This window comes from Rattus norvegicus, chromosome 1, assembly GCF_036323735.1.
Source record: "Rattus norvegicus strain BN/NHsdMcwi chromosome 1, GRCr8, whole genome shotgun sequence".
NCBI lineage: Eukaryota > Metazoa > Chordata > Mammalia > Rodentia > Muridae > Rattus > Rattus norvegicus.
In genome coordinates, this window is record NC_086019.1 from 58,893,386 (window position 1) to 58,900,175 (window position 6,790).

Here is a 6,790-nt window from a genome sequence, read left to right on the forward strand (position 1 = left end):
AAAGAAAACAATACGAACCAACCACAGCTCCCAGGGACTAAACCACCATCCAAAGAGTACACATGGAAAGACCAGTGGTTCCAAATGCATATGTAACAAAGGATGTCCTTCTGGGCATCAGTGGAAGAAGCCCTTGGTTCTGCTAAGGCTCAACTCCCCAGTGTACAGGAATGTCAGGGCAGAGAGGTGGGAAGGTGTGGGTGGGTGGATGGTGGAACATCCTCAAAAAAGCAGGGAGAAGGGTAGATGATAGGGGGTTTATGGATGGAAAACAGAGAGAGGGGATAGCATGTGAGATATAAATAAAAACAATCCAATAAAAAGTTTTTTAAAAGGGAATACAAGAGCACAGAATACATAAAGTAACTTATCTTCCTATCAAGGTTATCTGGTGGTGGCTCTGTAATTGGCTCAAAAGTTTCAAATAATGATGGAAACAAGTAAATAAATCTAAAAACATTTTACTTGTCTGCTAATACTTTGGCAGCAGAATTCTATACCATCTTAATTCCTATATTTTAAGAGAAGCACATTTTTCTTACAAATGATGTTTATTCCCAGGTGCACGCTGTCGAGCATATGAAATGTTCCACTCCTTGGAATGAAAGACTGTGCAGTTTCAAAAGTCTAAGAAATGTTTAGAGAACACAGAGGTCTTGGGATATAGGATAAGCCTAGGCTTCCAAACTAAAATATTTGCATACTGGAAAGAAGTTCTTCATGACTCAGAAAGTTCTACCTTGAAATATTCCAATACACATAGTAACTTCTTTAGGCACAGAGTTAAACAACTCACTTGACTAGAATGCTATTACATTAAAAATATAACACATAAATTCAAACAGACCATTATAAATTAGCTAAATGCCTTGAGAGCTATACATATACTGTGTCGTTTCTTTTCAAACATGATATTTTGAAAATTACATATATAATAAATTTACATACTATTTGAATGGCAATTAAGTTTCTAGTATGATTAATTAATGAACATTAAATAACTATATTCCAATGGACTTTCCAAACAATTTTTTGCTATATCAAGCAGAAGGAAGAATATTTATGAAGTTCAAAAAAATTAAAACATTAAATAAAAAGGAAAAGTTTATATCAAGAAAGGATACAAACATTTGAAATGATCCAGGAATGGTGCGATCAGGTCATACACTCAGATAAGTTGAATGACCAGAACACATATGCTTTTCAAACATGGAAAATAAATGGCTTTCCTACTAATTCTATTAATAATATTAATATATACACTGTAATATGGTTGGGTAAAGAAAAGCCTAATATAAATTTCATTCATACTATAATTGTATAACATATTTTAGAATGATGTATGAATGACTCCTTTAGGGAGTTTTTAACATAAAAGCTAAATTAACTTTTTCAATTATATTTTTGGAGAATTCTTACATCTAGAATGTACTTTTTTCCTGATATGTTTAAATGAATTCTTGTCTGGTCTCAACAAGATAATGTAACACTTGGGACCAAAAATGAAGGCAAGGGGTGATGTGCTAGAAGTCAAGATAGACAATACTTCCATAGCCACAATGAACTTCCCTTTAGTGCTGTGGTAGACAGGAAGAAAGGTGACCCAGATGCAAAAACCACCAGCGTACTGAATGATAGAAATTTGGTTTTATTGAATGTATCAGGCTAATTTCTAGACAAAAAGGCCATGGTATAACTCCCAAGGGCCAAGAAACAGGTATTCCAAGACAGAGTGGAAGGCAAGAGCTGAACCCTTGTTGCACAAAATGATGATGTGTCCATGTTCAGCATGAGTATCTTGGTCAATGAGTGGTGGTGACATTGCCATCCATATTCCACAAAGAAGAAGTTGGATTAAGGTGCAGATAATGATGTAGTTTGGAGCTTTTGATATCATTAGCCACCTTACCATTCTCCCTGGAAAACTGACCTTAACGGCAAGGACCACAGTAATAGCTTTGGCTAACACGGTGGCAAAAGCCATTGTGAAAGCAACTCCAAAGGCAGTCAGCTGTAGGATGCAAGTAGCTGTGTGGGGCTGACAAACTTGAGTGTGATGAGCAAAATGTAACTCAGGGCTTGATAATTGGCCTTGACAATAGGAGTGTTTTTGTGTTTCACAAAGATCCCTATAACAAAGGCAGTGAGTACAGATAAGCTATTGATGTGCTAGCTAATGCCATCCCCAAGGGGTCTTCATAGTCCAGAAAGCTCACAGACATTTGGAAGCCGTGGTTCTTCTCTGTATTTGCATAATGACTCTCTGGACACTTCACACACTTGTCTACATCTGGTCAGAAATGTAGGTTATCATGAGATCATAAGTCAAGGCTAAGGTGATTTTTCTGTGACATTTCGAACTACAGGGACTGTCACGGAAGTTTTGGAATAGATGATAATTCCATTGGATGTACTTTAATGGGAGGTATGGCATATAACAGGGTCATTAATTGGGTCAGTGGGTGCTGGCATGGTTTCTAGCAAATACTGTGATATTTGGGATGGAATACCTAGTCATGATTATAGGGTCCCTAAATTCATTTTTAACACTTTAACAATTTTTGTGTACATCTTTTATAGTTTTCTTATCTATTCACTTTTTTATGAATATCAGCTTGGGCACTGATTCATAGAACTATTTTAGGAAAGAACATAGATAAGTTAGTATTCCTTTGTTGGACAAAGACTACTTTGGCTTTTTCGCTAAGAAATGGTGTTGTTGTAAAGCTTCTAATAATTTTCACTAATGTTTCCATAATAACTTTGTAATCATTAAGTCTATCAAGGCTGGGTAAGTATTCCGGTATTTCAAAATGCTACTCTCAATGTGATTTCTTTAATGTCTTTGAAGTAGCCATTTCTACTGTGATGAAATGGAATAGTAAGTTAGTATTTTTTTAGTTTTCTCTGATAGTTAATAATGTTGAATATTGCAAAGAAATATTTATTGGGCTTTATGTTTCTTCATTTTACAACTGTGTTTTTATTCAATTCACTACTTATTGATGAACACATCTGTGTTCTAAGTATTGGTCTTTGACATTTCATTATATATTATAGATATGAAATACTCTGAGATATATACTTTGAAATTATTTTCTCTCACTCCATAGGCTGCTTTGTCTTTATAGAAACAGTTTCTTTTGTGGTGGATAAACTAATTTTATTATATCTCTTTTGTTTGTGTTTTGAAGATGATTTTAACACTACTTGCTAAAATCATTTTCAGAGAGTTTGTATCTGAATCTTCAAGTACACTCTCTCTGTTTCCTTATGGAAATGTCAATGTTTCAGACATGGAGTGAATAGACCTAGTCATATTTTAATTTACCTATGCACTGGGTAAAATTTAAACAGGTAATATTCTGTAGGGAGAGGAATAGTTTTGTCAGTGATTCTTGATCAAAAAGTATTGTCACCAAACTATGATTTTCATTTTTCAAAAAAAAGAGGAAACTATAGCTCTTTTTGTGAATTTTGAAAAAGGGTCTCTCACTGAAACTTGGGATAATTACAACTTCCCAAGTGTGGTACATGAGGTACAACTTTGATGAATGTGAAACTTTGTAAAGGAAGAGAAAGAAAAACTCCCAGATGTATAGAAAGCTGTATCTTATAAGAATACATCAAAGTGGGCTCAGAGCAAAAGCCAATGTTTGTACTAAGTTAATGATTATTTGGGGAGTTTCGTCTGGAAGGGGGCATTCATGGACAGGCATAAATCTCTATTTGGAACTCTGAGCCATATGGACCCTTTAGAAGATGTATTCCAGAAAACAGATACAGTATTAAATAAGTTTAAGAGAAGAGGGACCAAATTACTCAGAGCAAGGATGATTAGTTTCAGAACCCATATTATTCATAACATAACTGTCTTATTTGGGGTTTTCCTACTGTGAACAGACACGACGATCAAGGAAAATTTTATAAGGATACCATTTAATTATGGCTGGCTTACAGGGTTAGACGTTCAGTCCAGTATCATCAAAGTGGAAATATGGTAACATATAGGTAGGCATGATGCAGGCAGAGCTGAGAGTTATACATCTTCCTCTAAAGGCTTCTAGTGGAAGACTCATTTCCAGGCATCTATGGTTGAGGGGCTAATAGACCACAGCCATAGTAACACACCTTTACAAACAAGGTGGTCCCTTCTAAAAGTGCCATTCCCTGGGCCATGCATAAAGAAACCATCACAATAACCAAAGCTAGAAAAGAATGAGAAAAAAAAAGTCAGGAGTCAATGAAAATCTTAAGCAAGGCTTTGAGTAGACCGTGAGAAGTCAATAGGAGCAAATGATCTTTGCTTGCTACATGAAGCTTATGTCAAGGTGAGACATCTGGAAATCCATTAGAAAACAGTAATAAGATCTTTCAGGAAGACAAGTACAAAATCTAGAAGATTGACTACTTCTCTGGCTGCTAGTGGACAGACTTTATGTTATTTCTTAGGCAAAGTCATTGAAGTAGGCATAAAAGTAAGTCACACTCAAAATTTCATATGTATAAGTCTCCATAATAAACTGTGTGGGAATATGCACAAATCACACATAGAGGCCAGTGAACAACTATGTACCCAGCAGGCTTGTTCAGTGGAGGAGAAGAGGTAAGATGTGGGGATGAAGAATAGAGGAGGGAGGGAAGACTGTGATGAGGATGTAAATATTATATATTTTAACCAATATAACATAATATCAAAAAAGGAAGAGAATAACTCCATATAACAATATCACTGCCTCAAGTATATTTTTCCAAATCACTGTTTTAATAAATTGCATGAAAAGGCATTTGTAAAAAAAAACCAACAGTAAAAAAGAAAAGGACAATTTTTCACTACATTCATTAAACTGGGAACCTATTTCTGTGCTCATGAGAATAGCAGAGCGTTTCCTAACCCTCACCCACTGTACCACTCTGAAAGGAAGATCCTATACATCACATGAGTAGCACAGTAGAGATAAGGTTGGTGCTGTGGACAAAGTTAAGTGACCTATAATGGTATGATTATATCATTTCTGGCCCTGTAATTTGTTTATTGTGCATTGGGGTGGGCTGTGGAGAGATGCCAATAAGTTATTTCCTTCCAATCAATTATGGCAGGGGAAGATGGCTGGCCTGAGGTAATGAGAGCAAGAAAACTGTTCCTGTCTCTTCCTGGATACAACACTTGGAAGAGCATGGCCAGCATCTCTCCTTGTGAGGACACTACAGTTGGTCATGGCTCTGCATATTAAAGATAGACCTTAGGACATGAGAGAAGGAGTGTTTGTTCTGCCTCTTACAGGTTTCAGCATTAAGTAAGGTATCTGAGATATAGCTGGGAAGCTCTTTCTGATGATGTGGGTGTGGCTCAGCAACTACCCAGTCATAGATAGATCCAGAACTTTTAGTTGGTTCTCCTACACATTTGCTTTATGATCTTCTGGAGTACATGAGAGACCCAAACATACAGATTCAAATCTGAAGAATGTCAAATACAAATGGTAAGAACATGATGTTGCAGAGCAGTCCTGGTAAGTAACCCATATGGATAGTATAGTACTCATAGGACTCATAGTCAATAAATGAATCAATACAATGAATATGTGTAAGTAAAGAAATGTGGGCAATATATTATGCAGTGGGACATTCTGGCAGTCTATTCCTTCCACATAGAGATATTTTTATTTTTGTTTGTTTGTTTTTTATTTTGAGGGGGAATGTTGCAAGGGAGATGGTTGTACAACTGAATAGGGAGATGAATGGAATTTTGGGTGCCTGATTTTAAATTTAGGATGCATCAATAACAAGTTTTTTTAAAAGGGAATGCAACATCAGAGAAAATATGAAGTACCTTATCTTCCTGACAAAGCTATCTGGTGGTGGTTCTGCAATTGACTCAAAGGTTTCAAATGGTGATTGAAACAAGTAAAGAAATAATAAAAAAAACAAACATTTTTCATATCTGTAAATACTTTGGCAACAGAAGTCTACACCATCTTAAATTCTATATTTTCCAAGGAACACATTCTTCTTACAACTGATGGTTATTCCCAGGTGCATACTGTGGAATATTATATACTGTGGAAATTTTCCAATCCTTGGGATGACAGATTGTGTAGTTTCAAAAGTATAAGGACTGTTTACAGAGCACAGAGGACTTTGGACATAGGGTAGGCATAGCCTTCCAAACTAAAACATTTTCATCCTGGAGAGATGTTCTTCATGACTCAGAAAGTTTTACCTTCAAGCATTCCATTACACATTGTATCTTCTTTAGACTCAGATATAAATAACTCACTTGACTAGAAAGCTATTATATTTAAAAGATAACATTTAAATTATAACAGATAGCCGGTGCTTTTTAATATAAAAACAAAATTCAAACAGACCATTATAAATTTAGTAAATGCCTTGAGAGCTTTACATATACCATGTTGTTCATCTTCTAACATGATATATTGAAAATTAAATACACAATAACTTTATGTACTATTTGTATGGAAATTAAATTTTAAGTATGATTAATTAATGGACATTAAGAAAATATATTCCAATGGACTTTCCAAACTAAATGTTTTGCTATTTCAAGCAGAACGAAGAATATTTATGAAGTTCAAAAAAATTGAAACTATATATAAAAAGGAAGAGTTTATATTGAAAAAGGATACAAACATTCGAAATGATCCGGGAATAGAGCCATCAGGTCTTCAACTCAGAGAAGTTGAACGACCAGAAACATGAAAAATAAATGGCTTTCATACTATAATATTATAATATAGTTAGGTAAAGAAATAAAACCTGCTATAAT

General features: G+C 35.0%; 1 pseudogene; it reads right to left on the reverse strand.

The window, feature by feature from the left end:
- Nucleotides 1,409–2,291, reverse strand: Vom2r-ps17 (vomeronasal 2 receptor, pseudogene 17; annotated as a pseudogene).